Below are 9,013 nucleotides of genomic sequence, written 5' to 3'. Positions count from 1 at the left end.
CGCCTTTGCCTCCCCATGGGGCCAAAAGCCCCTACGATGGGGCTCTGCCTTTGGCTGGTGGGTGCTGCATATCTCACAAGTGGCTCCAGCTGTCAATAGCCAACAGCAGCAGACTTTCAGCCCTTTGCAGAGAAGGGGAAATCGTTTTTACAGTACCTAAGTGACTTGGGCACCTAAGTCCCATTGGCTGTCAATTAGACTTAGGCTTCTTAGTGCCTATAACCCTGCTCCAGTGGGAGGTAGGTGCCTAAATACCTTTGGGGATCTGGGTTAAGTCCCTTTTGAAACTGGGGCTTGGACTTCAAAGTCACTTAGGTGCTTTTGAGACTATTACCCAAGGTCCCCAGGCCTCCTCCCCAGCCAGACACACCCCTATCCCCAGCAAGCCCTCTGTACAAAGCTGCCTGGCTGCACACACAGACTTCCTGCACCAGTCCCTCCAGCAAAGCCCTCTAAGTCAGCCTTTCCCCAGCATTCCCTACTTGTCCTGGGCTTTTGCATGTGAAATATGGGAGGGGTCAGATCCGAGGGCCACTGGGCTAGGATACAGCATTTTAGCCACACAGTCCAGTCTGTGCCATCAGCCCAGTCACAGGGCTGATTCTGAGTCCAACATGGGGCCTTTGGAGGCTTTTCCATGGATACACACGACCCAGGGCCAGCGAATAGCTCCCGTTAGAGATAGCCAGCATGCCCAATAATGTCCTGACATGCCGGGGTTAAACTCACATCAAGAGACCATGCACATCTGCAGTCCTGAAAAGCCGCTGGGCTGTGGAGCCATGATTAGATTGAGACACTGGGATTGTATCGATTTCAGCTGTTAGCAAAGTTGCCATTAAGTTAAAAGAGGCTTGAGCGATGGCAGGGAGCAGAGGTTGCAGCTGCCTCCCAGCACAGTTCAAATAACTGAATTCCAGAGAAGGGCATTAGCCGCTGCCTACAAAGGGCCCCGCTGCATTAAGCCCAGACAGGCTTTGTGGGGAAGCATCAATGTTTAATGTGCAGAACGAGCATCACTGCTCCTCACCGCTGCAAAGCGGATGGTTCACTTAGAAATTGGAGACTGATACATGAAGCTGTGTCTCCTGTGTCACCTTGAGGGGAAAGGGTCCCTCAAGCCTGGAAAAGGAAGATGTAGGAGTGGGTCAAAAAGGACTGGGCAGATGGGTCTCTTCCCTGTCTACTTACATGGCCCTCATCCCCTCAGCACTGAGGACATCACAGTCATTAATGGCTCTTATCTTACTGATTGGGGGCTGAGAGAGACCAGGGACCAGAGCCTCACAGGTATTCAGGTGGGAGTTAGGTGCCAAATCACCGCTGGAGACCTGAACCAAAGAGATTTGCCCCATGTCACATAGGGCGGCTGCGGCAAACCCAGGAACTGGTGTCCAATCCACTAGCCCATTGTGCTTGGTTACCGCTCTGAACACAGCCTAGGGGATGCAATGATGCCCAGGTACCACAGTGACTGGAGTATTGCAAACATCTGGGGAGCTAGGTAATAATGGCAGGAAGCTGGGATGCACTGGGTGACCTATGCTGGTGGCCTTAGACCATTCCACCGCCCGATGCCTGTTGGCAGCAGTATTAGCAGAGGCTCCAAGTGGTGAATGGGCCACAATGGCTGAACTCCCCTGGGCAGCACTGAAGCAAAGGGAAACCGAGTACAGGGTCATGTGTGAAGGAAACATACCTGACTGCTGTCCTCACTGAGCCTGTCCTGTGGACTGAGGGACTCCAGCCTCCACCAGCTCTAAGCTCATTATACAAAACAAAAATGGGCTGAGCCCCATGGGTAAGAGACCCAAAGCCCAGGTGATCAGATCCCGGGGGCAGAAAGACGGGAGAGGGCATTTTTATTAGAAAAGCTTCATGGGAGAAAGTTCAACATGCTTGGCCTGGAGAGGAAAACCATCTTGCAACCGGACTGTGTCGTAGAGCGTGGCCGTCCCTTTAGCCCAAGCCAGAGGAGCACTGTGAGGTGCAGAAATAGAAGCTACATTTGAATCTCTCACTTCCCTGCTGCAACTGGGGCTGAATCTGGGAAACTTATTTCTGTCTCTGAGAAAGGCTCTGAGGCGAATGGCAGAATGCTCCTGCCCATCATTAGCTGCTGCTCTTGCAAAAGAGAAATAATTGATAAGTAGGAGGCAAGCAATCTGACACATTCTGCTAATATCCTTTAACCCATGGGTGGGCTGCGCTGAATGGGAACATTTCTCACCTCCGCAGAATGAAATTCTTAGTAAAGAAGAACAATTACTGTAACAGGGCTGTGTTTTCTGACACACTTGGATTGAACTATTAGGAGAACCCCACCAATATGTCCCCCACTGCACTCCCCAGCATGGTGCCTCGTCCTTCTAACCTCCTCCAAGGGTGTTCAGTAGGGTTTGGAATACATGGGTGGGGAGGGGGCAAAGCAGACAGATGAGCACTTGGATCAATTCTTCTTTGGCCCTGTGAACTAAGCAAATCCTCTCTGGAAGTCACTGGGGAAAGATAAAGGTAGAATCCTGCAACGTGTTGTTTTTATAAACACTTTTTTCTCTATAGCCACAGTGGTTAGGAAGATATATCTCTAACAGAAAAGTCAACACATTGCAAGAAGAAAGTGAGCAGAGTTAGAGAAGATGGATGAAAATACTTATGCAAATATAGCTTTCGGTGCTGTCAAGAAACTCACCAGGACACTCATTTATTACTCTATTAAGACAACAGATGGCAAACTGCTAATGAATGTGAAAGACATCAAGAATTGCTATAAACAAACAGAACAATGCTAGAGGAAGCATCAAGGAATTTGTGAAGAATGCCACAGACTGGAGCAAAAGTTAAGCAAACTCCCACAGCTTTAAGAGAAGTTCCATTGTTGCGGACAGGAAATGAAGCAGGATTTTAAAAGATCAGACTGGAGAAGATACCAGAACACACTGAGTATTTTCAGAATCCTAAAAAAGGCTGCTGGGGTTATCTAATTAGCGTCCACAATATCTCTCATGGCATATGAAGGAACTGGTGGAAATCATGCCCAGTATTGTTCCCCACTGCTGCTTGAATTCTCTATGCTGTATGTTTGTATTAGGATTGGGCAAACTGGATTAGCAGCTACCAACCCACTTGAACCATCAGCTGTTACTGAACCAAATTTGAAACCAACCATTTGTAAGGTTGTTATGAATTGTTGTTATTGTTCGTTATTTGTATTGTAGCTGAACGTACGGACGCCACATGAGATCAGGGCCCCAAGGTGCTACTCTCTGTACACAGACACAACCGCTGCCCCAGAGAACTCCCAGTCGAAACAAACAAGGGGTGAGCAGGACATCCGAAGAACAGATTGGTGAGTGACTTACAGCAGGTCAGTGGCAGTCAGAATTAGAACCAACGTCTCCTGACTCCCATTCCAGTGCTAATCACTAGGCCATGCTACCTCTCATATGGTTACTCTTCTGGTTTCCATCTGGAAACCTTGTGAGGCTCCTCAAGCCCTCATCTGCAGGTGTCCAGATTCCTTTCATTTGATCTATTGCTCCCTAAATTAATTAGCAGCAGTTTCCACCATTGGTCTATGCAAAACAGTATTAGCAAGATTATAAAGCCCAAGCAGAAATGGGTGGCACAGACACTTCTGAGCAGGGATATGCACTAGGAGTGGAATTCATCTCCGCCTGAGAAAACAGAGTCTTTTGAAAAATTAGACTTCTCTCTTTCAACCTCAGTTTAAACACCCAATACAGCAAGGTCTGTTAACCAAATGAAGCCTTTCTAATCAGGAAAGTGCCCCCGCAGAGGGAGATAGTTTTATAGTTAATTCATTCTGGGCTCTATAATAAGGAACGTCACAGGTCTCACAATACTGACCTGAGAGGAAGGAAGCTTTATAATGACAGAAGCATTTTACAAACTCCAAAGCACTTTCTTTTCCCTCTGCTGGCACCATCATAAGCATAGGTGCCGACTTCCCCTCTTTCCCGTGGGTGCTCAACCCCCCTCTCTGCCCCCAGCCCTGCCCCCCACTCCACCCCTTCCATGAGGGCCCATCCCTTCCCACTCCTGCCCCATCCCCATTCCAACCCCTTCTCCAAAGTCCCCACCCCAACTCCACCCCCTCCCTGCCCCTATTCCAAGTCCTTCCCCAAATCCCTACCCCGGCCCCGCCTCTTCCCTGCCTCCTCCTGTGAGCATGCCATGTTCTCCCCGCCCACCCCCAGCTAGCTAATGCCGCCAAACAGCTGTTTGGCAGCAGCCGGGTGGGAAACACTTGGGAGGTAGGCAGAGGAGAGGGGATGCAGCGCACTCAGGGGAGCGGGAGGAGGAGGTGGAGCGGGGGGGTGAGGGGAGCTTGGCTGCTGGTGGGTGCAGAGCACCCACTAATTTTTCCCTGTGGGTGCTCAAGCCCTGGAACCCCCACGGAGTCGGCGCCTATGGTCATAAGTAACCCATGTCAGCTGGGGTGCAGGGGACTTCCTGTGTTGTTATTATTATTATGTTTGTTTGGTTATATTCTGGTAGCACCTCGGAGCCCTAATCATGGACCCAGACCCCATTGTGCTAGGTACTGTACAAACACAGAACAAAATGATAGGCCTTGTTCCACAGCCTTTAGAGAATCTTTCTCCAGTACTTCGGAGAACTCGTTGGACCAATGGCGCAACTGCTGCTGCTGGGATCAGCCAAATCATATTTCATGAGCTACAAATAAGAGAAAGTTCAGCAAGTTCAACATGACAGGCCCAAAGGCATTTACTGTAGACATTACAAGACAAACCACTAAAGTAAAATTGAGTTGAAGATGAGGATATATATCAGTAATTTAAGATTAAAAAAACATTACAGGGATATTGTAAATATCTGCAAACCAGATGTTGTAAATCCAGGAAATTCAGAGTTACTGAAGGTTACTCTTAAAAGAAATTCAAACATGGTAAGGTCTGGAAAGGTATAGCTCTGGCACCCAAACAACCTTAACTCTGCCCTGTGGGAGGGGGGGGGGTTGCCATGAATTAACCATATGATAAAGGCCTTTTTGTGTTTGTGGCCCCAGATTACTGGGCAGAGTTAAGGATGCTAAGAAGCAAGGCAGGAACTCACTGCTACAAGATATTGCTGAGTCCAAGAGGTTAGCAGGATTCAAAAAGAGGGTGGACATCATATGGATAGCCAGATACATCAGATAAAACAAAAGGGGTGTCAACCCTTATGCTAAAAGTTCAGAAACCAGCTACTAACTACCTGGAATTAGAAAGAAACTTTCTCTGTGGGCAGGTTATTACATAATTGTTGATTACAATTCTTGCACCTTCCTCTGCACGATGTAGTCCTGGCCACTGTCAGAGATAGGAAGTTGGGTGAAAGAGACTATTGATCTGATCTGAAATGGCAGTTTCTGTGTGCCAAGATACCAAGTAATGAATCAAGATAGAGAAAATTCTGGTAGGGCTGTCTTAGAATCTTCAGGTTCCATCTGTTTGGAGCAATACCATTGTAAATCAAGAGTAATTCGGTGGCAGTCAGAAGCGTTACTCTGGATTTATAGTGCTGGAACTGAGCTCAGAATCTGACCCTTCAAAGACTGTAATAAGGTATTATGCATTAAATTATATCTGATTGCTGAAGCTGATACATTACTGGAAATCTCAGTTTGTACTTTACCTACAGTCAGTCTCATCTCATAATTTCCTCAGATTTCTTTCTGTCAGGGCACTCAATAAAGGCAGCCTTGTAAACAAACTCTGGCCAGGACTTTCCAAATGAGATAAGACAAGTCCAGTCAGGAGAGGAAATGATGACCTACTGGGTCAGAGTCAATAAGAAGCCAGTGTTTGGTTGCAATTGTTAGCCAAGTGTAATTAACTTCTTGAGGAGGTGCAGGATGTTAAGGGTCGATTGGAATCAGGGACCGTTAATTATTCATGATAAATTAAAAGAAACAATTTACATGAAGCGAAATGTGTAAAAAATAAAAAGCACACTGGGGCCAGATCCATTCCTAGCACAAACCCATGGAGCTCAGTGGCTTAACACTAGGAATAAATTTGACCTCTTGATTTACAAGTGACAATATGAGGCCCTCTCTGCGCTATCCCGTTAAAAGCCTCTGGTTTTGTAAGCCGCCCATTGTGACACTTGGTTACAATGAACAGGTCTGAGTTGTATTCACCTAGCAGCCTCTTTTACAACACAACCCTATGTCAACCAAGTTTGTGCACCCTGCAACTGTGTGGACTGATCATGTGTGTATAAATGCATCCTGGGCAGATATCCAGCTGTCCTAGGGCTTCAGCTGGGGACAGAGTAGCTGCAGAGACATTCACAGAGAATAATACCACCAGCACGGGGAGTGATGCATTCTGGGATGTCATTCTACACAAAGATCTGGGCGGAAGGATCCCAATCCAACCACGCAGTCCCACCTGGGGGGGAGGGGAGGCGTCCATCTATGTAGCAAAACTCCTGTTGCAGGAAGACAGCCAGGTACCAGCCTCAGCTGCTGACCAGGGAGAGACATTGTGAGCGACCATGGTTACTAAGCCAAGACACTTCCAAACAGCATGAAAGCAGCAGGCAGCCTGGCAGTTAGTGCACAGCAAGCTCTGAAACTAAACTGGGAAGCAGAGTGAGGAGCAAGGGAGCCTGAACGACTGTGAATGCCTGTCTGCTAATAGGGCACAGTGGAGCGCCCACAAACAGCCTCGCAGGCTCTCTCTAAGCTGGGCCATGGTCCCATAGCCGTTTAAAGCATGGCTGAGACTAACACCGTTTAAGCACAAATCACTGTGCCATTCTCCTTTGGTTTCTCCAAAATCAGCATCCAGTAGGACTTGCCCTCTGCGTGGAATGAGCCAGCTGGGCTAGTGAAGCCAAGTTTATGGGCTGAGCTCTCATTACCTGCAAGAAGCTATCAATAAGCAGGTGTTCCAGGCTGGGCTTTTCCTCCCAGCGGTGACAGCAGATCACAAACCACAATGTTCATCTTCCCCTGCCAGGGTTTAACCTTGGTCATATCAAAGTTCTTTATTCCCAGGGCCCAGGCAGCCCAGCCCTGTCCGCCCTCACACGGAGACCCAGGGGCTGGAGTTTCTTGAGCCCCATCTGCATCAGTGCTCAAGCTATTTAACCCCCGCTTGTACGGTTCCCTACCTTGCATGCTGGAGGGGAAATGCAGGTGGTGGGCTGTGGCCCACCTGGCTAGCCTTAGCCCAGCTGTCTGGGATTTTCCTAGGACTCAGACATGTTTCATAACCCACTACAAGAGGATAATACAAAACCAAACTGTCTGGTTATTGTCAGTTAAGGAGAGCAAAGGACAATGGGATCTTTGAAGATCTGGTCCATTGTTTTATCTGCTGATTTTCCTGGAGCCATTGGGTATTTGGTGTCAAATTAAAACCAACCAATGTCTTTAATGGAGAAATGAAGGTACAAACCCATGGGTTGGGTAGGCTGGGAGTAGCTGTGTGAGTCATTTAGGTTCTGTTAATGTAAGGTGCAAAACAACTGTGAAACATTGTTTGGAACCTCTTGAGCTTGTGATGCCTGCACAATGCCTCATGTCCTCACACACCGCACCTGCGCCAAGGGTTGGGTGCAGCAGGAGACTGGAGCACTCAGGTTGAAGTTGTGTAGCTCAGGTCTGGCTGAGCTGGTAGAGTCTGCAAAATGCCTTCTGGTCTGGAGAGGAAACTGCAAATGTCACAGTTCCCTGTCTTAGCTGTTCCTCCTAATTCCATCCCACAATGTTTGGGAATTGCCCAGAATCCACAGTGCTGGGCAATGTGGGAGAGGTGGTTCAGGAATCCCAGAATGCACAGGTACAGCCCTGGAAGTAAGTTATGCTGCATGTGGACATGCCAGAATGGTTCTGTCAAATGTGCTCTTGCTTGTTGTTCTAAACCACTGCAGGGACAAGTGATGCAACAAAGCACACCCTGCAATGCTTGCCCTTATCATGGTATCCATGTCTAGGACCCAGACCTGCTCCCATTGTTGTCTCTAACAGCTGGAGCCAGCCCTTCATGCAGACCCCTCAGTCTGACTCCCTGTGATATTTCCTTCTGCCTTTTCTCCCCATGTCTCTCTTCACCTCCAAGGATGGTGCATTGGGGAGTCCATTCCAGCATGTACCCAGCCACTCATTGTAAGCCATTCTCCTTCATTTCTTCCATTGTGTTAGCTTTCCAGTAGAAAACCCATGAGAATCCAGAGGGTTCTTGTGCTGGGAGCTCACAGGCACGTTTTGTAAGGCATCCTAACACTGATGGGAATGGATTATACTGACACACCCTATCCTCTGTGTCGGAGATAATCCCTAATGCCTGGAGTGGTTCACACATCTGCCAGAGAACACAGATCCAACAGGACTGGTCTCAGCTGACCACCATCGGGGGGTATGCAGCAGATGTCTGGGCTGGAAGGAGATCTACTTTGCTTCATCCTAGAACCCAACAGAAGTTAGTTTTATCTCCTAGCCACATCTCCCACCCTTGTGATCCAGAAGCCCACACAGGACTGGGAACCTGCTAGTTCCACCAACAGAAGATGCTTAGATACATCATGATTCTGATGTGTGTATCTATCCCTTTTAGAGGATTATGAGTGAATTTGGCCTTAATTACACCTCTACAAATTAAAGGCTAATCAGCGGCAGCATGCCAAATCCTCTGGAACTCCTGCAGCTCTGAGCAAACGCAGGCACATTAGAAATCTCTACACTCATTCCCTGATGAAGGTTCTGCCTGATTGTTATTTAACAGTTGCCAATGAAACCTCTACATGTGCAAAGTGGTTTTCTTGGGCAAGCATCTGAAAGGGGGATTGGCATCTACCCTGACTGAATTCCCTGGCAAGATCCCAGCACCGAATGTGTCTGAGCCATTGTCCATGCAATGGACACTCCAGGTGTTTGCCTCCAGGGTCAGGTGTAAAAAAAAACATTAATTTGGAATGTACTAATCTAAAAACCTGCTCAGGACTTTACTGTTCATGCCACTCACCCAGGGAAATG

The sequence above is a fragment of the Lepidochelys kempii genome, chromosome 14 (genome assembly GCF_965140285.1).
Source record: "Lepidochelys kempii isolate rLepKem1 chromosome 14, rLepKem1.hap1, whole genome shotgun sequence".
Lineage (NCBI taxonomy): Eukaryota > Metazoa > Chordata > Testudines > Cheloniidae > Lepidochelys > Lepidochelys kempii.
This window is presented reverse-complemented; position numbering follows the sequence as displayed.